The sequence below is a fragment of the Colobus angolensis genome, unplaced genomic scaffold (assembly GCF_000951035.1).
Source record: "Colobus angolensis palliatus isolate OR3802 unplaced genomic scaffold, Cang.pa_1.0 Scaffold57, whole genome shotgun sequence".
NCBI classification, from domain to species: domain Eukaryota; kingdom Metazoa; phylum Chordata; class Mammalia; order Primates; family Cercopithecidae; genus Colobus; species Colobus angolensis.
The window spans coordinates 46,807-71,059 of NW_012119265.1; the positions used below are offsets into that span (position 1 = coordinate 46,807).

At 39.2% G+C, this 24,253-nt stretch overlaps 1 protein-coding gene across 2 annotated transcripts in view; it reads left to right on the forward strand.

Annotated features, from left to right (window-relative positions):
- The first annotated feature begins 1 nt into the window (after position 1).
- The window catches only part of FRMD6 (FERM domain containing 6), an 80,450-nt gene continuing 56,198 nt past the window's right edge, over positions 2-24,253 (forward strand). For both annotated transcript variants that reach the window (XM_011961782.1, XM_011961783.1), the window contains exon 1: positions 2-137. The gene's annotated coding sequence lies outside the window, so the exon portion shown is untranslated. The remainder of the gene's footprint in view (positions 138-24,253) is intronic.

Below are 24,253 nucleotides of genomic sequence, written 5' to 3' on the forward strand. Positions count from 1 at the left end.
CGGGGCGGGGCGGACGCGGAGTGCTCTGGCTGGCGGGGCCAAGGGGCTGAGAGGAGCGGGGCAGGCTAGGCGCCGGCAGGAAGACTCAGAGGGCTGACCACGGAGCCCAACGCCTGGTGCTCAATACTTTCTCCGAGGTACGAACAAGAACCCGGTGTCTGGGCCCTTTCCGCTCGCTCTATCGCCCAGCTGCCGCGCCCTAGACGTCCGCTGTGCCCCCTGCCGGCGGGGCGGCGGCGGGATGGGGTTTCGGGAGGGTTTCTGGAAGTCGCGAGTCCCAGCGAAGGCAGTGGCCCCGCTCTCCGCCTCTTTCTTCGTTTTCTTCTCGCTCCCTTAGCTCTGGGTGTCGGGCACCGGCGGGAAGGTCGCTTTTCCGCGAGTCGGAGCTCGCCCACTCTGGGACAGGCGGACGAGGCCCTAGGGCAGCCAAGCCTGGCAGCGGGGGAGGCGTGGAGCTCGGGGCCGCTTCAGCGGCTGGGGCGGGAGGCTGGTCCCGGCTGCGGACTACGCGCCTGGGCTCTGTGCGCCGCGCCTGGTCCTCTGCATCGCGGAGGTCGCCGGATCACAGAGCTCCCTGGCGGGCCCCGGCGCCCAGGTCAGTGTCGCTGTGGCTGGGCGCCGGGACCGGCATCCGAGTCCCGCGCTCCCGGGGGCTGCGCCGTGCCGCCTGTTGTGCGCGCGTAGAGGCCAGACAGCCCGGCTGCGGGAAGGGACCCGAGCGCAGGGTCTGCCCCGAGTCCCAGAAAGTGCCCAGTCGGCGGAGCCGGAGGTTGAGCTGGGGCAGATCGGCGCCAGACTGGGGCCTGGGTGAGATACGAGTTGGGGGCGCGGCCTGCAGAATTTGGGTTTTTGGAAGAGCTTGCGGTGCGCTGGCGGAGCCCCAGGCGAATGGGACCACCGGATTCGGCTCCAGAAGGGCCAGGCACTGTCAGGTATGGACAGCTGGTGTCCACCCGTGTAAGTGTCAAGTCTACAGGGATTACAACAACACCTCGAGTCCTGGGACAGCATAGCCTAATGGTGCGGGCGTTTTTTTTAAAGGCACGAATAGATGGGAAAATGTCAAAATAAGCGTATTTTAAAGTTGAAAGCTGGCAAATTTTTAGGCCGTGCAGTTGTGTAGCTAGTGTCCAAAGAAATATTAGCTTGTTTTCCCCCTTAACACCCTTTTCATTTTTATTTTTTAAGCAAAATCTCTTTTGCCAGTATTTCCCTCAGGAGCTGTGCATTGCTCACAGCAGAGAAGGAAAACTTCAGCAAGCGTTCTCAGGTTGCTTCTGACTTCCAGCCTGTGCTCTCCAGCATTTCTGAATGTGGAGAAAAAGTATCTCGCTGGGCTTTCCGAGTATGATTCCCTTCTGTTCTTCTCTGGGACCGGGCAATGTTTGTTTATTGGTTTTATAAGCATCTATTTAAATTTAGTTTTTGCACGAAATACTCCCTCTTGCCACAGGGTGTAGTTTGGGGTTTAGAAAATGCTGTTGGAGAAGGCTGCTAGTGGCTTCATTTTCCAAGAATGTAAGTCATTTCCTTTCTGTGATTTCAGGGAGTTGATATTTCACAGCATCAAAACTTTGTGGGGAAAATTTTCCGTAATACATCTGTCATTAAAGAGGCTTGTGACTTTTGGGTTTCCTTCTTAGAGCAGTGCATGAATTTAGGTTCAGCAGTGTTAAAGGATGAGAATTTTTTTTTTTTTTTTTTTTTTTTTTTAGAATTTAGAGCATTATGAGACTATTGTAGAAATTTTAACAACCAGGACCTACAAATGGCCTGCAGGATGGAGAGTGGGGGAGGGGAGAAGACCAGAAGAGAGGCAGGAAAACAGATGCCTTTGCTGATGTCCTTTGTAGTATAAAACTTAACGGCACCTAATCATTTTCTCAGGTGTGGCTTTGAGAAATAAACGTTTTATGTTAAAAATGAAAATACTTCACAATATGAGACAGCTGGCATTTGAATACTTTTCCCAGTATGTTTGTAAACATATTGGATTCATATTTCATATTAAAGTGGACATTTAGTAGGATTATTAGATGAAAAGGATCCCCCAGGGGATATCTAATATCATGTTATCTGCAGGACATCTTCTCCAGAAAGCAGACTGACTGTAATATGAACTAATTTTCCCCTCTTTGAGTTGCTTGCAAGAATCTCTGAGATCTGACACTGATGGGCTACAGTAATCAGCAGTTCTTGCAGTACTCAAGACATTTTAAGGGGCAGGAAATCTTTCCTATTTCCAGTATCTTCTTTTTGGGGGCAACAAGGGTAAGCTGCTAGTTTTAAGTCCATAATTTGAACTTACAGATTTATGATGCTCCTGGCTCTACAGGAAAACGCCTGAAAACAGCATGGGCCTGGATGAAGACGCTACTTTTGAAAGCAAAATGCCAATGTGCTAGGTAACAGTTTTTAGTTACAAATTCTTAAAAAAATTGTTACTCAACTAGGTTAGCTGAATTGGAGGGGGGGGGGCTTTTTTCTAGTTTTTGGATTTTGTTTCCACATTTAACTATGCTTATAAAGCTTTTGGCTTTCTGAACTTATGATGTAATAGACTGCATAGCTTTTTGTGGCAGATGCTTGGAATGAAAGTTTCAAACAGAATTGTTTTTGACTAAGCTGTCAGGTTCAGAGTTGAGTGTAAATGAGTCCTGTCTCACAACTAACTTTTATGATAAAGAAATTCTTTATAGTTTTCGATTTGAATGTTGCACATTTTGATTTCTAAAGTTGTGGGTTTTTTTTTTTTTTAAGAAAAATAAAACCTGCAAACAATTATTTTATTACATGAAAGCCAGTACCAAGAAAAGATTAATTCAGTCCAGATGTAAAAATGTATGTGAATTTTAGATTTGGATGATCTCAACAAGTTTTCCCTTTTGTTGATGGGACTGCCTGGATCCCAGATGGCATTCACAAATTATCCCTTAGGTGGTTTTCTGAGTTGAGAACGAAATTTCTTGGGCTTTCCCTAAAGTCGATTTAATACTGTCTTCTAAAGGATAGAAAGTTTTTTGCATTTGTACATTTTTCTGTTCATTAATACAAACCTCATAAATGCCCTAGTTTGGTAGATAAAGCGTATTTCTTTCATAAGTGAGAAAACAGGAGATATTCGGTTAGTGTATCCTTATGGGTAAAGCATAGAAGTTTTGGCTTTCATTTTTGCAATTTCAACTTTCTTCTTTGAAAGTAAAAAAAAAAAAAAAAAAGTTTTAAGTGTGTTTACAATCCTCAATAGAATCCTACTGCAACACAGTTTGTGGTTTCAGATATAGCAATCTGTCCTTGTTTGATGATCCCCTACCTCCTCCCCACCCCCAACGAGGAACAACAAACACAATTTATTTAAAACTCAGTATATTTTTAAACGTGTATTCCTAGTACTAGAGTTATAAAGGCTGGCTGTTGCACACATTAAAATTATGTATTTTTAGGAAGTCTTTGTATGATTATATCATTACACATTTTGGGAGTGTGTTTATGTCGTGATTGTGTATAAAACAATGGAGAGTTAGGAGAGGGGAATGGGAAAGATTTAGCGAAGGAGTTTTATGAGTAGTGAAATTTCATTTATAATGTATGTTCCGTAAAACCCAAACAGGCAAAATGTTATTGTTGGTCTCTGTGGTTATACTTTGATACACAGGGTAGTCAAGAGGGCTTTCTGAGTTGCACATTATCCTGAGGAAGAGGCTTTGGGGGCCTTTAAAAATAAATAGAAACAAGTTAAAGGGATACATTGAGAGGAACGAGGAAGTAGAATACTGGACATTCTATTGCAAGGAAAACTTAAAGTTAGAAGCATAAGTATTTAAAACAAGGCCAAAGTAGAGAGAACTTACTGTTTTGAAGTGTAGATTAAAGAATAAGGTATTTTTAGCTGAGAAAAAAGGATTAGAATGATTAGAATTAAGGTGCCCTATAAGGTCTGTATACAACTTGAAATAGGACTGCTAATTGATAGTTATCCTGGAAACTGCCTGTCTTAGTGTTGAATCACTAGTTTGGTGTTAAATAATGTGCAGGGACTGGATGCTTATAACTGTATCCCATACACTCCAAAAGCCACTTCCCATTTCAAAGACTGGAAACGTTTTTTGTTTAAGTACCAATGATTCTACAAATAATTAGTCCCCCAATATTTGAGGAAACTACTAATGTCTACCTCCCATGCTGTGGGACCAGAGGGTGCTCTACAGCAGTAATGGCTGAAGTTATTATGAAGTTTTAGGTAAAAACAAGCAATCTGTGCTTCTCATTACCTTATGTGATTTAGTGGTGTAATTCTGATGCAAGTTTGTGTGTGATCACTTTTTATATACATCAAATGGAACGGAACAGTCATGCAGTATATATACCATATTGATCAAAGATGAATTACAGAACACTGAGAAGGGGAAAGAAATCATTGATCTCTCAGCTGATTGTATTACTTCAAGTCAAGAAGAGAAAAATGTGCTGAAACAAATTCACAGATGAACCAAATACAGTCCCAGGAGAAGGCAGTGTTTTCCTGGGGCTTCCTTGGAGTTGTCTGTAGCTTAGCATTTTCTTTTCTTTTCTTTTCTTTTTGGTTTTTTTTTTTTTTGGAGACAGAGTCTTGCCCTGTCTCCCAGGCTGGAGTGCAATGGTGCGATCTTGGCTCACTGCAACTTCCGCCTCCCAGGTTCAAACGATTCTCCTGCCTCAGCCTCCTGAGTAGCTGGGAGTACAGGTGCCCACCACCATGCCCATCTAATTTTTGTATTTTTAGTAGAGATGGAGTTTCACCATGTTGGCCAGTCTGGGCTCGAACTCCTGACCTCGTGATTTGCCGTCCGTGGCCTCCCAAAGTGCTGAGATTACAGGCTTGAGCCACCGCCCCTGGCCAGCATAGCATTTTCTTGAATATCTTTCCCCACCTGTATGGCCTTCTTAGCTAAGTTAAATCGATACAGCAAGAAACTAGGTAGTGATTTGGTCATTATCCAAGTCATTGCATTAATGTGCTGATAATTGGAATAATTCTGACCAAAAATATCTATTTAGACTCTCAGTATTCCAAATGGATCCTCTTGGGGGGTGTTTTCAGATTTTTTCCAACAACATTATCTTTGTACATGTTTTATACAACTTTGAGCAATAATGTTTCACTGGTACATGAAGACAGAGAGAAAAACAATATTTTGTATTAATTTATAGCCACAGTTTCATGTGAGGGAGGAAATCATTTAAAAAAATTAAGCAATTTCTTGATGCATATTTTAGGAAATATAATGAAGTTTCTCACTTAGCTTTTCAGATGATTTTCTCTCTGATTGGGTTAAATAAAATGTGATTAATTTTCTCCCCACAGGTAGTAGCACTTGTGTGTACAGTTTCAGTAGATGACTTTTTTTTTGGTCCCTGTAGCTTTATTTCTTTGAACTTGTTGCTGAATTATACACAACCAGACAAATGCACAGGTCAGGAGTGTACAGCACAAAATGATCACATCTGGACAACTAGCATCCAAATCAAGAAACAGAACATTACCAGCCTCTCTTTACAGTCATCATCCTTGTCCCCAGGATAACTATTATTCTGACTTTTATTGTCACGGATTAGTTTTAAGCTGTTCTTGGACTGCATTTAAATGCAATAAAATATACATTTTTTGGTCATCTTTAGCTCAACATAATGTCATGTGATACATCCAAATTGATGTAGGTAGCAGTAGGTCTTTTTTCTGTTATTTCTGTGAATGAATATGCCCAGTGTATCCATTTTGTTGGTGGATATTTGGGTAATTTGAGGACAGTACATGATAGGTGACCTTTTGATGGCTCTAAAAAATGTTGAGCACTTTGGGGTTGAAAGCTGAGTATGGTCTTAAGATTGAAAGAAAAAAGTAACGTCAGAAATAAGATGTGAGAGGAAAAAAAGCATTCTTAAGAACACTTTAAAAGTTCGACTCAGTCACCGTATCCTAAGGATATAGTTGGGAATATACCAACTAGATATTACCAGATTTCAGCTGACAATTGGTAAGAGGAAGGAGGCCTTAGGTGACATCTAGCCAGCCACATAATTTTTCAGAGATGGAGGCACTGCGGCCTCAGGAGGTTGAATGACTATACAAAGTCTCACAGCTAATGACAGCACCAATAGTACAAGCTACTCTGACTCTCAATCTTGTCTCCTCTAGTGCCACGTGCTTGTCGGAGAGAGAGAAGGCAAGATCAGGGCTACCAGCTGTAGCTGTGCAGGTTTTGCCATGCAAGGTGGGTCTGAAAACCACCTCCCTTCTATGTCGTCCAAGCAGTGAGTCCATCGAGGGGCTCACTGCCTGGAAGATGGGTACCCTTTTCTGATTCATGCAAAGGTGTTCTATGGCTCTGTTCAGATAGACTCAGATCTGCCCAGAGGAAATGGATCTGTAGCCCAGTGAGGCAGAATTTTTCTTCATTCAGCCTGCTGTACCTCTGCCCTCCATACAGAGCTCTGTTGGGGCTTGCCTTTTCCCTGTTTTCTCTCTGTCCCTCACTCCTAGGGCTTTCTGATGAGACTTTGGGTTATAAGTATCAAGTAGGAGATCTCTTGAGGTCCCTCTTGATTCACTCTTTTGTTAATCCATAAATGATCTAGGATGGACCCTAACTTCAAAGGACTGTTTTGTCAATATTTTTGGAATAATTCATCCGTAAGAAAATGTCTCAAAAATTCATTTTTTGGACTCCTCTTGCCTTTATGCTTCTCCCTCTTTTCTCTCTTTTTGTGTCTTCCTTCCACCCCCATCCAGTTATCATTTCTTAAAGATCCCTGGAAACATCCAGTCTTTGTCTACTGAGAGCAGCAGTGAAATTCTGACGCTAAAATCTGTGGCAGTCTCTAGGAAGTACTTATTGTAAAACATAAGATAATGATTTCACTGAGAGATCTAACAGATAAAACAAAGTGCTTGCAAAGGAAAAATATTCATTTATACATTTTCTTTTATGTTTCCCTAAAGAATAAAGGGCAGTTTTATTATTTAAGAAAAGACTCAGAGCTTCAGCTTAGGCTCACTAAAAAGGTGACGAGAAGGTAAAATTAGAGAATTTTATAAGTATGTAGTATTTATATATCCTACCTGAATAAGATACTGCTTATCGCAGCAAAAATTTAGCATATGTAATGTTAACAAATAAAAAATATGCTGACCATAGGGCCACAGCTCTGACAAGTTGCTCAGTGAAATTACTACAGAATAGAGTAATCCATATTGAAGACAGCATAGAAGAGGGATAGTAAAATATAATGATAGGAATGAGGGCTTTGAGATCAGTCCCCTGGGGCCCAAATCCAGACTCCAGTATTCTCCCATGTGTAACCTTGGGGAAGTTACTTAACTCTCTATACCTCTTTTTCCTCATCAGTAAAGTGGGAGATAATTATAATAACTATCCCGCAGGATTATTCTTATTTTTAAGTGAAATGGTACGGGTAAAACAACTGGTGTGGTCTTTGATATATAATAAATGTCTTAAGTGATGTTAGCTATTGCTGCTTAAGACAAAAAGAAGTGATGTGTAAAAGGACTTACAGTTTTATGGGAGGTTCCCAAGCCTTCATTTATAAGCATTTCATGAGATTTAACTTTGTTTTTTGATGGCATTAAGCAGGCAACAAAACCTAGTATTTCTCAGTTACAGATACTGGGAAGTCTGTGTTGCTGCAGTAGGAGCAGCTGGCCTGTCGCACTGATTACTAATTGATCGAGTTATTTTTCCTAATTCTCTTCTAATTTCCAGCCGTCTCAGTCTTTCAGCTTCTGTCTGCTAGATAATTGTTTCTTTCCATATGCCAAAAAAGCCAGCCTGCAGCTTTTAAAAATTTTCTTTACGGTTACTGATGTTGTGCAAAGTTCTTTTAAACTTAAAGAATACCGCTGAGTGGCCCATGTCTTTTGCCTATGTTCCCTGCATGGCTTCATGTGAGTACTTTTGAAGAAAGCCACTGTTATTGATATAAAGCAGTTCTTTATTCCCACCCCCTAATCATTGGCACAGTTTATATAATGTGGGTCAGAACCATTTGTGATTTTCTGTTATGAGGGCCAGAGTTTGAGATTTTAAACAATTCATTCAAAGAAACTTAAGAAAGACACAGTTAAGCACCTTAGAAAGATACATTTTCATCTAACTAGCCTAAGTACAAGCTCAGCTGAAAACGGTACAGGATCCTCTAGAAGACTCACGCTGTATCATTCTGATCTGTTCATTCAAGGGCAGGAGACCTAGTCCGGATAACCCAGTTCCCGTTGTGATTGTGCGTGTAAAATCTTGAGCTTAGTAAACTTAACACTTTAAAAATGTTCACTAAGTCCATTAAAAACCAGGTTTTATGTCTTTATGAAGTATTCAGGACTGTGCTGAATACTTTGTGCAATTTCTGCCAATGTGTTTCATGTCTAGTTGGGGGAACAAAATACATGTGTGTGAAAAGATACTAGATGTTTCCAAATGAGTGTGAAGTTGAGCTTTGGTTTTAGGGTCCAAAATCAAGGATGGTCAGACATGGGATGTTCCCACCCTTCCTGGGGCCACCGGATTTACACTGGATCGTGAAGTCAGGCTGAGATTTTTCTATCCTTCAAGCCTGTAGAAAAGGGGCTTTTCTAGGAGCAACAGAAATGTACAAGATCTGGTAAAAATCTCAAATATTGAAAGACAACTATGAAATTAAAATTATTAAATGTTTAAATTCATGCATTCAATATAATCTATGCCTAGTACATGCCAGGCACTGGTCTAGGTCTGAGAGATGTCAGTGAATAAAATAAAGGGGGAAAACAAAAAAGAAAAAACAAAAAAACCTCTGCCTTCATGGACCTTATATTCTATTAGGAGGCAATCAGCATAACAAAATAAGTGTTATAGTATTTTGGAAGGTAATAAGCCTGATGGGAAAAAGAAAAAGTGGAGCAGGCTAAGGGACAGTAGGAGTGCTGGGGAAGGGAGGCAGGGACTTTGTGATTTGGAGGAGTGTAGTCAAGGCAGACTTCACTGAAAAGAGGGTTTGAAGGAGGAAGAGAGCCACACAGAGCTAGCTGGGGGAGAAGTGTTCCAGCAGAGGGACTAGTGAAGGCATCAGGTGGAAGCATGCCTGGTGTGTTCCAGGAACAGGGAGAAGACCACAGTGGTGGAACACTGAGAGCAGGGAGAGAAGGAGTAGTAGACAAGGTCAGAGATGTTTGGAGAGCACATGTTTGGCTTGCGTGGACTGTATTCAGGGCTTGACTGTGAGTGGAATGGGGAGCCATCAGAGGGTTTTGTGCAGAGGAGTGAGATGATTTGATCTGCATTTTAATAGAATCACTGGTTGCTATAGGAATCTGGAATTTAGGGAATAGGTCTAGGTTGGAGATACAAATTTGGAAATTGCCAACAGAATTTGGATGAGATCACTTGGGAATGTGTGTAGTCAGAGAAAGAGGCTTATGGACCAAGCCTTGGGGCATATCAGTATTTACAGTTTGTAGAGAAGAGAAGAAATCACACACATAATACAAGAAAGTGTTTTAAGCACATTTTTCCAACATAGTGAACCCAATTAAGTGTCTCCATTCCTTGAGTAACAATGTTATCACTAGAAGATACTGTTAACTCTGTTGACCTACACAGTGGAAGAATGAACTATGAATTGTTTTTCTAATTCTGATGTTGGTCTTGGGCTAAACCTGGATGCTTCATCTTTTAGAGGTTGTGTTGATAAGGAGGAATCAGTAAAAGAAAATTAAGAAGGAGCAAGCAGAGGATAGGAAGAAAATTAGAAAAATGTCCCTGTAGTCAAAGAAAGTATCTCCAGCAGAAGAGTGGATCAGTTAGCTCACATGTTGCTGAGAGGTCAAGTAGGGTGAAGACCGAGAGTTGCTCATTGGGTTTAGCAACCTGGGGAGTCATTGGTGATGATGACAAGAGCTGTGTCACTGGAGGAGTGGGGATGAAAACCTTATTGGAGTGGGTTCAAAGAGAACAAAAAATTTCTGAAAGATAACTATTACTTGTAATTCAGTTTTGTATATTACAAATATTTAATATTGGATGTGGGTACATTTTAATATGCCTGATGGGATGTGCAGCGGGACTTTGGAAATGGGAATGTTGGAGGCCATGCTATCTTCAGCAGGCTTTGTCAGGGTTAGGGAGCCTTTGAGCTTTTCCCTGGTTATTATTGGTAGGGCTCTAGTATATAGGTTGTAGTTCATATATTTTGAAATAGAGAAACAGTTCTATGCAGTTTTTTAGTTCTTTATTAAATGTCTTTGGATGAGAACTGTATCTTGAAAATACTCATACTTTGTTTAAAGACTTTTTCATTTCTAGTAAAGATGTGTTCTTTAATTCAACCTATTGATCCTTGTCTTAGATTGTTTTTGATACTATAATGAAGTACCACACATAGGGTATTCTGTCCATAAAGAATGGAAGTTTACTATTAACATTCTTTACAGAACTAGAAAAAAAACTATTTAAAAAGTCATATGGGACCTAAAAAAGAGTCTGAATAGCCAAGGCAATCCTAAGCAAAAAGAACAAAGCTGGAGGCATCATGGTACCCAACTTCAAACTGTTAGAGCTACGGTGACCAAAACAGCATGATACTGGTACCAAAACAGACACATAGAGCAGTGGAACAGAATAGAGAGCCCAGAAGTAAGGCCACACACCTGCAGATGTCTGATTTGTGACAAACCTGACAAAACAAGCAACGGGGAAAGAATTCCCTATGCGTTGAATGGTGCTGGGATAACTGGCTAGCCATATACAGAAGATTGAAATTGGACCGCCTCCTTATACCATATACAAAAATTAACTCAAAATGGATTAAAAGCTTAAATATAAAGCCCCAAACTGTAAAAACCCTGGAAGACAACCTAGGCAATACCATTCTGGACATAAAAATGGGCAAACATTTAATGATGAAGACACCAAAAACAATTGCAACAAAGGCAAAAATGGACAAATGGGATCTAACTAAAGTAAACAGCAGAGGAAACTGTCAACAGAGTGAACAGACAGCCTACAGAATGGAAGAAAATATTTGCAAACTGTGCATCTGACAAAGTTCTAATATCTAGCATCTATAAGGAACTTAAATTTACAAGAAAAAAATCAATTAAAATGTGGGCAAATGACAGGAACAGACACTTTTCAAAAGAAGACATACATGCAGCAAACAATCATGAAAAAAGCTTGTCATTGATATTGGAGAAAGCAAATGAAAACCACAATGAGTTACCGTCTCACACCAGTCAGAATGGCTACTAAAATGTTAAAAACAATAACAGATGCTGGCTAGGTTGTGGAGGAAAAGGGGATGCTTATACACTGTTTGTGGGAGTGTAAATTAGTTCAACCATTGTGGAAGACAGTGTGGTGATTCCTCAAAGACCTAAAAACAGAAATACAATTTGACTCAGCAATCCCATTACTGGGTATACACACAAAGGAACATAAATCATTCTGTTATAAAGACACATGCATGCATGCATATGTTCATTGCAGGAATATTCACAATAGCAAAGACATAGAATCAAGCTAAATGCCTATCAGTGGTAGACTGGATAAAGAAAATGTGGTACATATATACCATGGAATACTATGCAGCAATAAAAAAAGAATGCAATCATGTCCTTTGCAGTAACATGGATGGAGCTGGAGGCCATTATCCTCAGCAAACTAATGCAGAAACAGAAAACTACATACTGCATGTTCTCACTTCTAAGCGGGAGCTTAATGATGAGAACACATGGACCCATAGAGGGGACACACACTGGGGCTTACCAGAGGATGGAGGTTGGGAGGAGGGAGAGGATCAGGAAAAATAACTAATGGGTACTAGGCTTAATACCTGGGTGACAAAATAATCTGTACGGCAAACCCCCATGACACAAGTTTGTCTATATGACAAACCTGTACTCATATCCTTGAACTTAAAATAAAAGTTACACTTTAGAAAAAGGAAGTTAATTCAGCTTATGGTTTGAGGGCCCCGAAGTCCAAGAGCACAGCACCAGCATCTGGCCCAGGTCATCCCATGGTGGAATGCAGAAGCAAGGGCAAGACAGAAAGCACAAGGGGCCGGACTGGTTTTTATAACAACCTGCTCTTGTGATAACTACATTAATCCACTCATGAGGACCTGACCTTCATGACTCAGTCACCTGTTGTTAGACCCCACCTCCCAGTGCTATTGCATTGGGGATTAAGTTTCCAACACATGAACTTTTGGGGGGCTCATTCAAACCATAGCAGTCCTTTTACATGAAAGGTGAGACATGTGCTTTGACTTGGCTTCTTTTTCAGCAGTGATAATAGGTTTGGTCTGACTAGGCCACACAGCATAGTGCCCCACTGGCCTGGAAGCCATCATTCACAGAGTAAATGGCTCGGGTTAGTGAATCCCACGAGCCAGAGCAAATTGAGTAATAGAAAAATTGCCTCTTTAAAATTTTAAATACCTTGTCAGACTTTCATCATGAAGTATTATTTCAAAGCATGTGATGAAGCAATTTTCATAGTCCTGTATTTTATAATTATACACCAAGAATTTTCTGGGAACTACCTTTGAATTTTGCTAACTGTCTGTAATACTGTCATCAAAATGAATCAACAAGTGTCTGATACTAATTATCTTTTCTTTCTCTAAGCTTATTAAAATGCTAACACATAGGCCTTTAATGCATAAGTATTGTTTTTGGATAGTTAAAAGCTTAGAGTGATTGGTAGAATGAAAACTTAGTTACATATATTTTAGTGTTTGGTAATACCGAAGTGTAGTATTAGTCTTTAGAAAGTTGCTAATTTAGAAAACGCTGGAAAGGGCAAAGACTTTCCTTTGCAGTGGATTAGGGCACAAGGTTTTTGAGAAGTGGAGCTCTGGTGATTATATATGTGTTTCTAGTGGGTTGTGGTATATGCATATAATGTCAGCATTCTCTTAGGTACTGGTTTGCCAGCACTGTTTTATTAGTATCATTTTGAATGTTTTTTCAGCTGAAACTTGTAAGTTACTCTACAGTTAGTTAAGTTACAGTACAGTTAGTTAGAATATAATTGGCTTGTAACCGAAATACACCAGGCCAATGTGAAGTAATTTCCCAGTGCTAAGGCTTTTACATTGTAGATACTGGAGTATGCAGAGGTATAAAACTGAGCAAGTTTTGAAATAAATGTTATGTCACTTGTCATTGACTACAGAATAAAGTCCAGATCTCTTAGGGTGGAATTCATCATGCCAACCAGAGTTGCAAGCCTGTGGCCCACCAACAAGTTTGGCTGCAGACATGTTTTGGCTTTTAACACAGTTATTTGCCAACATTTAAAAACAGACAAATTTTACATTAAAAAAATTGAGTTTCATACCTTCTCTAGAAAAATTTGAAGGCCTGGCAAGGTCTGTTGTAGTAACATAACAGCTTCCCCCTTTATACAGGGTGTGTGCTCTGCAGTCTCCCACTGTCCCTGGCAGAGACTCTCTTGTCCCCAACATTGGGGCCAAGACACTGTAGGCATTTTTCATCCTACAGGCTTCACTTCTTTGCTCCTGCCCTGGTAGGCAGGCGAGTTTGCTAACCTTGTGTTTAGATACTTATTTTTTTCTCAAAGTTCCTTAAATCTAGCCAAATTGTTCTTCCCATTGACGTGTCTAATGCATACACACTTCATCTACCTCATGTTTCTGCTTCTGGCTTCTCCTTCCGCTGCATCTGAGCTGCATATTGCCTGTATCACATCATTGGAACCTAGCACATTTCTAGCTCCCCAGCTATACTAGTTTCTTGAAGACAATGATTATTTAATTTACTAACACCTAGCAAATTTATTTTAAAATTTCTAGGTTAACTATTTGCTATGGTTTGGCTGTGTCCCCACCCAAATCTCATCTTGAATTTAACTCCAATAGTTCCCATGTGTTGTGGGAGGAACTTAGTGGGCGGTAATTGAATCATGGCAGCGTGTCTTTCCCGTGCTGTTCTCGTGATAATGAATAAGTCTCACAAGATCTAGTGGTTTTAAAAATGGGAGTTTCCCTGCACAAGCTCTCTTCTCTTGTCTGCCGCCATGTGAGTTGTGCCTTTCACTTTCTGCCATGATTGTGAAGCCTCACCAGCCATGTGGAACTGTAAGTCCAATAAACCTCTTCCTTTTGTAAATTGCCCAGTCTCAGATATGTCGTTATCAGCAGCGTGAAGATGGACTAATACTCTATTGTTAGATTTAACTTCCAGTGGGTGATAATCTATGATTATAGTGACACTTATAGAAGAAGTAGAACGTAATCAAAATCTTATGTGAAATCTACTTCCTCACATAGTGCTTTCTTAATTTACTATGCCATTTCCTTTGTAGCTTTGTAGTAACATTTATATAATCCATTTGAGTATGAATTCACTAAGCACCTCATTTATTGCCATTTCCCTAGTTCTGTTACATAGATGGATGATGCTTCCAGATGAATGGCTCATTACTATGTGCCATTTTATTATTTTAGATATGCTTCTTCCTAATGACTAATACTGTTTTAAATGTCTTATCTTTTTATACGTTTGGTAAATAGTATGTCTACTGTGGTACTTTCCCTTTTGAAGTTTTCACTTTTTAGCAGGAATGGCAGATTTAAATAATGGAGTACATAATGACTTAATTTCAAAAAGTGTTACTAAGAAGTAGAGGTGCTGTGAGACTTTAGGGCAATCTGATCTGGTCTAGGAGTGGGGACTGAAGTGGGGATTGTAGCAGGACTGAATTCTGAATTCTTTAACTTTCTCATACATATTCCATGGCAGTTTGTGAAGTAATTGGAATGTAAAAATTTAACCTTACAAACAAATAAAAAGGTAATTTTGTAACAAAATAATAGTTAAAAAGTTTTTTCCCTGAGAACTTAACGTGGCTGTTGTCATTGCATTAGTGATAAACAAAATTATGATTTATAGCTCTAGAATTTATTGTTTGGTACCTGAGTTGAACTCTGTTTAAATAAGTAAACAAAGGACAAATGGGAAATTGGGCTAAAAATTTCAGATATTAGCCTGGCACAGTGGCTCACACTTGTGTTCCCAACACTTTGGGAGGCTGAGGCAAGCACATTGCTGGGGCCCTGAAGTTTGAGACCAGCTTGGGCAACGTGATGAAACTCTGTGTCTGCAAACAATACAAAAGTTAGTTGGGTTTGGTGATGCATGCCTGTAGTCCCAGCACTCTGGAGATTGAGGCGGGAGGATTGCTTGAGCCTGGAGTGTCATGGTTGCAGTGAGCTGTGATCATGCCATTGCACTCCAGCCTGTCTAGCCTGGGTGACAGAGCAAGATCCTGTCTCAAAAAAAAAAAAAAAAAAAATTCAGATATGAATAGCTTACAAAACAACTTTTATTTTATGAAACTATAATTATTTCAAAGGTATTTGTAATGAGGAATTTTCTCATGGCTTTCAGAAATAGGATATAAAAAATAAACTTAGTAGTCCCCCAACAGTTACTAGTGGATAGCACCTTTATTTAATACTGCAGGCCCATAACTGAAAAATTAATACTTTATCGCTTGGAAGAGTGAAGTAATATGGTATCCTGCAAAAAACTCAGCAGTAAATTTATTGACATGTGTGATCCAAAATATAGAGTGGAATTTTGTGTGGTTGCGTATGTTTTATCACAACAATCAGAAATGTTTTATGTATTTTCTTCCAAAGAAAATAGAATTCTATACTTAACCCATCTAAATATAGTGGTAAAGTTAATTTTTTGCATAGTTTAGTGACACACTGAAACAAAGGTCAGCTGCAGTGGTGCCATTTCAGAAATCTCTTTTGAGGAACTCACGTTACTTACAATTATAGAAGGAGATTCAGAAAAATTGATATGTTTAAGGGTTTTACTTCAAAGAAACCCAAGATTTTCAAGTGTAATATTAAGGATATTTAAGGAAATTAAAATCAGGAACAGTTTTTAATAAATGTTGTCTCATCTAGAATTTAAAATAAATTCTAATTAAATCTTAAAAATAAAATCTTTTAAAACTCAAGTACTCATTTTCTGAACCCTTATTCATTTTAAATCTGTGGGAGAGGATGTTGAGAGCTAATGATTTGTAATTGACTAAATTATTTGTTTCTACAGGTGCCTAAAAAAAGTAAAGATAAATTTTCATGAAATAAAAGTTGTAGAGTAAAACCTAGCAGGGAAAGCTAATTGAAGTTATCTAACTTATAAAACAACATTTCCTTTAATTACTGCCTTACATATTCTTGAACTAGGCTCATGTTGCTGATGAGTAAATTTTCAGGAAATTTTTAATCAGTGTATTATAGATAATTCACATTATCAGTCATTTGTTCAGAGCAGCTGTTACCCTGAAAAACCCTCTATTAATTTATAGAACTGGTCAGAAAAGGGAAGTGAAAAGAAAGGTGTTTTGAAATGATTACACATTATACATTTAAGGGTAAAATACTAAGGACAGTTGCTTGATTTACTCTTTAGAAGTTATTTATTTATTTATTTATTGAGACAGAGTCTTACTCCTTTACCCAGGCTGGAGTGCAGTTGCACAATTTCAGCTCACTGCAACCTCCGCCTCCTGGATTCAAGTGATTCTCCTGCCTCAGCTTCTGAGTAGCTGGGATTACAGGCATTCACTACCATGCTTGGCTAATTTTTGTATTTTTGGTAGAGACAGGGTTTCATCATGATGGCCAGGCTGGTCTTGAACCCCTGGCCTCAAGTGATCTGCCCGCCTTAGCCTCCCAAAGTTCTAGGATTACAGGCGTGAGCCACTGTGCCCAGCCCAGAACTTAAAGTGTTTAAGTTAGAATGCAGAAGGCTATGAAGCTCGAATGAAATAATGCTGGTGTGTTTTTGTTATTGTTGTTTTGAGACTGAGTCTCCCTGTGTCGCCCAGGCTAGAGTGCAGTGCCACAATCTCGGCTCTCTGCAACCTCCGCCTCCCGGGCTCAAGTGATTGTCTTACCTCAGCCTCCTGAGTAGCTGGGACTACAGGCATGCACCACCACACCCAGCTAATTTTTGTATTTTTTAGCAGACACAGGGTTTCACCATGTTGGCTAGGTTTTTCTCAAACTCCTGACCTCAAGTGATCCACCCACTTCAGCCTCCCAAAGTGCTGGGATTACAGGCATAAGCCATCACGCCTGCCCCAAATCAGCTTTTTAAATGATTAATCATATACAATAAAAATAAACATTTTAAGTAAATAATTTGATGAATTTTGATAATGTATATATCATCATGTAATCAGCACTGCGGTCAAGCTACAGAGCATTTTTGTCAAGCCAAAAAGTTTTCTACAGCTCCTTTTTAGTCAGTCTCCTCCCCTGCCACTCTAGATGCTTTTGCATCTGGCATGTTTCACTTTAGCATGATGTATTCATCCATTTTGTTGCACATATCAGTAGTTCCTTTTTATTGTTGGGTGGTATTCAGTTGTCACAGTTTGCTTATTCATTTACCTGTTTGTGGATATTTGGATTGTTTCTAGTTTGGAGCTATTATAATGAAGTTACTATAAGCATTTATGTATTATATAAGTCTTGGGACATAAGTTTTCATTTTTGAGTTGTATGGTAAGTGAATGTTTATAAAAAAAATTGTCAAATTCGTTTTCAAAGTGGCTGTATCATTTAACATTCTCACCAGCCACGTCTGAGAGTTCTAGTTGCCCTGAGTTCCAGTTGCTCCAGATTCTCACTAAGATTTGGTATTGTCGGTGTTTTTAACTTTAACCGTTCTAGCAGTTGTGTAGTGGTATCTGACTTAGATTTTTATTTGCATTTTCCTAATGACTAATAATGTTGAGTATCATTTCAAGTGCTTATTTGCCATTTGTATATCTTTGGTGAAGTGACTGTTTAACTTTTTTGGCCGTATTTTTAAGAGTTGCCTTGTTCTTGAGTTGTAGTATTTATATATTTTTCGATTTAAGTCTTTAGTCAGATATGGTTTTTATTTTTCCAGATATGTTTTAAAAATGTATTTTCTGTTCTGATGATTTCTTTGTCATTTTTTAAGTGACTTTCAAAGAGCAGAATTAAAAAGCAAAATTTTTGTGGTTCATGTTTTTAATGCCCTAAGAACACCAGGGCAACAAGGATCTTCCTTTGTAAGTTTTCTATGACTTTTAGAATTTTAGCTTTTCAATTTGGACCTGTAATTTCTGTATAAGGGCTGAAGTAGATTGGAATCAGATTGTGGATGTTTACCAAAAAAAAAAAAATCCCTGGGATTTTTAAAAACTTTATTTTGAGGTAGTTTTTTAAGAGACAGGTCTCACTCTGTTGCCAAGACTAAAGTGCAGTGGCATGATCATGGCTCACTGCAGCCTTGACCTCCTGGGCTCAAGTAGTCCTCTGCCTCAGCCTCCTAAGTAGCTGGGACCATAGGCATGCACTACCACATATAGCTAATTTTTTGTTTTTTATTTTTTTGTGGAGATGGGAGTCTTACTATGTTGCCCAGGCTGGCCTCAAGTGCTCCTCCCACCTTAGTCTCCCGGAGTGCTGAGATTAAAGGCATGAGCCACCGCACCTGGCTTGAAGTAATTTTAGACTCACAAGAAGTTGCAAAAATAGTGTAGAGAGTCTCCCAATGATAATCAACTGTAGTCTGTTTTCAAAACCAGGAAAGTGACATTGGTACAGTACTATTAACTAGCTTTGGATTTCTTAGTTTTTATGTGTACTCATGTTTAACACTAATTGAACTTTGGTTGTAGTTGCATTGAACATATAGATTAGTTATGGGAGAATTGATACCTTAACAATATTGAGTCTTCCTGTTGTACATTTTTATATATTTAGTTACGGGTTTTTGTTTTTGAGATGGAGTCTCACTCTGTCACCTAGGCTGGAATGCAGTGGCGCAATCTCAGCTCACTGCAGCCTCCACTTCCTGGGTTCAAGTGAGTCTCCTGCCTCAGCCTCCTGGGTAGCTGGGGTTACAGGCACACACCACCACGCCCGGCTAATTTTTGTATTTTTAGTAGAGATGGGGTTTCACCACGTTGGTCAGGCTGGTCTCGAACTCCTGACCTCATGATCCGCCCGCCTAAGCCTCCCAAAGTGCTAGGATTACAGGCGTGAGCCACCACACCTGATTAGTTAGGTTTTCTTTTTTTTTTTAACTTTCTCTAAGAAATATTGTTTTTCATTGTATTGGTCTTACACTTTGTTAAATTTATCACTAAATATTTAGTATTTTTGATGCTGCTATAAATGATATTTTAAATTTCAATTTCCAATCATTGGATAGTATTTAGAAATAAAACTGATTGTTTTTGGTGTATTGACCTTCTGTTTTGGACCTTCATAAACTTAATAATAGGTTTTTTAGACATGTCTTAGGATTTTCTACATTGACAATCATGTCTGCAAATACAGATAGTTTTACTTCTTCCTTTCTAGTCTGGATGCCTTTTCTTGTCTTATTGCTCTGGAGAGGAGCTCAATAGCATGTTGAAAATGGATAGTGAAAGCAGACATCTTTGCCTGTTTCCAGTCTTAGCAGAGAAAAACATTCCATCTTTCACCATTTGTGTAATATTAGCTATAGATTTTTCATACATGTGATTTACCAGATGAAGGAAGTTTCCTTCTATTACTGGTTTGCTGAGGGTCTGTATATGTTTTTTCAGTTTTTTTTTTTTTTTTGATAGTCTCACTCTGTCACCCAGGCTGGAGTGCATTGGCACCATCTTGGCTCACTGCAACCTCCACCTCCTGGGTTCAAGCAATTCTCCTGCCTCAGCTTCACAAGTAGCTGGGATTACAGGCACCTGCCACCACTCCCAGGTAATTTTTTGTATTTTTAGTAGAGATGGGGTTTTGTCATGTTGACCAGGCTGGTCTCCAACTCCTGACCTCAGGTGATCCACCTGCCTTGGCCTCCCAGAGTAGTGGGATTACAGGTGTGACCCCCTGCACCCGGCAGTTTGTATGTTTTATCATGAACATATGTTAAATTTTATCAGCTGCTTTTCTGCATCTATTGAAATGATCATATAATTTCATTTTTTCATCTGTTATGGTAACATTGATTTTTGAATATCAAACCAATCTTGCCCTCCTGGGACAAACCCAACGTGGTCATCATATGTTATCCTTTTGGTATATATTGCTGAATTCAGTATACCAAATTTTATTAGGAATCTCGTGTTATGTTCATGAGGGATATTGGTCATTTAAAAAATTTTCTTATAATGTCACCTAGTTTGGGAAATGATGGCCTCATAGAAAGAGTTGGGAAATATTCCCCTTTCTTTGGTTTTCTGGAAAAGCTTGTGTAGAATTGGTATTAATTTTTTATTTTAATATTCATAGAGTTTACCAGTGATGCCATCTGAGCCTACAATTTTCTTTGTCATAAAATTTTTAACTAAAAATTCAGTTCATTTAATAACTGAGGGATCTTCAGAAAGTTCACAGAAAATGCTTATTATGCATGGATTTCAGAATGGTTTTGCACCTAAATAAACTCATACTAACATGTTATAAGATACCTGAATAGAATCTAGTTTGAGGCACTAAAAAGGGTAAGGCAGCAGTTTGAAAAGAACCCCTCTCAGAGCAACACGAATTCTGCTGAAATTGAGGCAAGAGTAAACATCAAATTTGTGGTGAAGCTTGGGTGGAAGAATAGTGAAATCATTGGTGCTTTACAAAAAGTTTATGGAGACAGTGACCCAAAGAAATCAGTAGTTTACAAGTGGATAACTTACTTGTTTTAAGAAGAGACGAGCAAATGTTAAAGATGAAGCCTGCAGGGGCAGACCATTCACACCAATTTGTGAGGGAAAAAATTCATCTTGTTCATGCCCTAATTGAAGAAGACCAATAATTAACAGCAGAAATAATAGCCAACACTGTAGAATCTCAGTTGATTCAGCTTACACAATTGTAACTGAAAAATTTAAGTCGAGCAAACTTTCCACTAGATGGGTGGCAAAACCATTGTGCCCAGATCAGCTACAGACAGGAACAGAACATTCATTGGAAATTTTAAGGAAATGGGATTAAGATCCTGAAGCATTTCTTGAAAGAATTGTAACAAGAGATGAAACGGGGCTTTACCAGTATAATCCTGAAGACAAAGCACTATCAAAGCATTGGCTACCAAGAGGTGGAAGTGGTCCAATCAAAGCAAAGGTCAGGGCAATAATTTTTTGGGATATTCAAGGCATTTTGCTTGTTGACTGTCTGGGGAGCCAAATAATTGTAACATCTGCTTATTATGAGTCTTTTGAGAAAGTTAGTCGAATCTTGAGCAGAAAAATGCCTGGGAAAACGTCTCTGGAGAGTTTCTTCACCACAACAATGCTCCTGCTCAATTCCTCTCTTCACACAAGGACAATTTGGGGAGAGTTTTGATGGGAAGTCATTAGGCATTCACCCTACAGTCCTGATTTGGCTCCTTCTGATTTCTTTTTGTTTCCTAATCTTAAAAATCTTCAAAGGGCACCCATTTTTCTTCAGTTAATAATGTGAAAAGACTGCATTGACATGGTTACATTCCCAGGACCCTCAGTTCTTTAGGATGCGTGCACTAAGTGGCTGGTATCATTACTTATAAAAATGTCTTGACCTTTTGGAGCTTATGTTGAGAAATAAAGCTTATATTCTTTATTTTTATCTTTTGATTCCATTTTTTCCATGAACTTTTTGAAGTCCCCTCATATAGGGCTATTCAGGTTATCTGTTTCGTCTACAATGAGCTTTGGAGGTGTGTCTTTTAACAGATTTATCTATTTTATCTGTGTTTTTGAATTTATTATAAAATTATTCATAATATTCTTATTATTGGGTGCTACATTTTGACAGTTTGGGCTTCATTCTAGAAGGATGAATGAACCCATTCATTGGGTTCCATTTTTCATGGAGGATAAGTGTAGATAAGTTACTTGGGCATTAAAGAGTTTGGACCTTATTCTAGCATGTAAGTAAGTTACATGGGGTTTAAAAAGTCTGGACTTTATTCACCGTATGGGTAAGTTACTTGGGCCCAGTTTGATCCTTTTGAGGCTTGCTTTTAACCTTCTTTAGAGTTGGTTCAGGGCAGCCTTCAGACTAAAGCTTTACTTGCCCTACTGAGGTGATGTCCTTCAGACTAACCCGTCTGATGCCGTAGATACTACAGGATTTCTCCTCTTGCTAGTGGGATGAGAACTATGCCCAGCTCTGTGTGAGCTTTAGGAATTGTTTGACCTATTGCTTGTGGAAGATTCTTTCCTCTGCCTTGTGGAGTTTTTTTTCCACGTAAGCAGAGATCAATAGTTAGCCAGTGTATCAAGGGAACCTCTCTGAAGATCTTTGGACCTCTCTCTGGGTTCCCCTACTTCTTCTTTGGGATTCTGTGCTGGCCCCCAAATTCTAGCTGCCTCTGCCTCCCAAACTTTCCTCTTTATCTTCTCAATTCAGGGAATCTTCTCAGTTCTGTTTGGATTCCTTTCCTCACTGTGGACCAAAACTGCCTCCAGTCATTAAGTTTGGGGAATCATTAGGCTTACCTAGTTTGTTTTCCTTCAGTGTCTAAAAACCATTTGATGTGTTTTATCCACTTTTCTAGTTGTTTATGGCAGAGGACAATTCCTGCAGCAATTCATATTTAATGGCCAAGAACTGAAAGTTCCTGGATGTAACAGGTTATTTTTAAAAACTCCCCAGAACTGGAAGAAATGCTTTGAAAAATGTGGAGGGGAAAAAAAGTACAGAGGTGTTTTTTGCATAATTATATGTGGAATATGGTGCTTTTTATACTCGTTCTGAGGAATGGTCCCTGAAAGTAATCACTTGCCAGTGAAAGTTTGTAGATTGTCCAGAGTTTGTGGTGCATTAAGAGTCTGAAAGGAAGTTTTGTTTTTTTTTATCAGAATCTTTGCTTTTAATGACTTTATTCACTAAAGTGTATAACTTAGACCTCAGCTACGATTTTCAGTAATTATACATGGAAGCTTAGAAAATATCATGACGACTTTTACTTTTGGAGAAAATAATTTCCAAATCCTGGACAGATGACTTTCAATTGGAAGATGCTTTTGAAAGAAAGACTTATTAGAGGGAGTTTCAGGATTTTGTCTCCTGGTTGTTGAAACTTGTACTGAAGGTAAAAAGCCAAGAGATAGTTTACAACTTTGCAAATCTTATATCTGAAAAAAAGAATCCAACTTTTCCTAGAAAGCCCACTACAAGGAGCAACACCGTGTTTTCTTAATTCATTCTTCCAAACGTGAAAATCATGAAGGAATATAGGCACTCCTCTCAATGAGTGCTGTTTAAATATTTGAATGATTTTGCCTGTGGGTCAGAGATAAGGTGATTCCAAGGCAGTTAATTGTAGGCAATAGTCTTTTCTAGGGTAGGATTGAGGGAGTAAGAGGTAATGATGAGCCATTGGTGTTGAGCAGTGGTCCTGCCATGCCTGTTGACTTGGAATAGTCTGCTCCTTGAGTTTCTCCAGGATAGATGTTTATGGGTCAGTCTCAGTATTTCTGCCTTTCCAGTATGTTTAGAGCCATATGAAAAAGCAGTGCTGAGCAGAGGTAGGATGGTTTCTGGTTTTTGTTTGTTTGATTGGTTTGAGGTTTTCTTTTTTACCTCTAACCTTCAAGGTTGAGGTATGGTTCCATTTTTCGTGGAAGATTAACCCTATTTGTGTAGGGTAAGTTGTAATTCTGGTTTCCTTCCCCCACACCCTTTAAAAAGCATACTTTAAGTCTCTCTCAAAACATCAGAGGATGATTACTGTAAGAAGGAATGTTCTCCTTTGGTAATATGGAGGGGGACGCACACCGAACAACCGGATGATCCAGTGAATAGGTAGGTCAAACGGAGGTGACTGGACTGGGCTCTTCAGTGACTCACTCCTGCTTTTTGTTGACTTCACACACCAGAGAGACCAGAGGTTCACTGTTAAGTGGCTTTATTTCTATTTCTTTTAGGATAGACGGATAATAATTGAATTGACCTTGGTTTGTATCTTATTTCAAAACTCTAGTTGAGAAGAGTTACAGAAATAACGCCTGTGAATTGGCATATGGGAAATAGAATGTTACTAGATAGGTAAGTACCATTGAAAATGAGATTTTGGTGTAACTGCCAACTTAATGGTAGTTATGTTCTAGAAGTAAGCTAGGAGAATGAAACACTGGGTGACAGTAGAAGAGGCCAGCTTCTGATTGAAGATTCCCCTGGGAGAAGCATAAAGGATACAGCCATCCCTAGCTCCCAGTTAGGT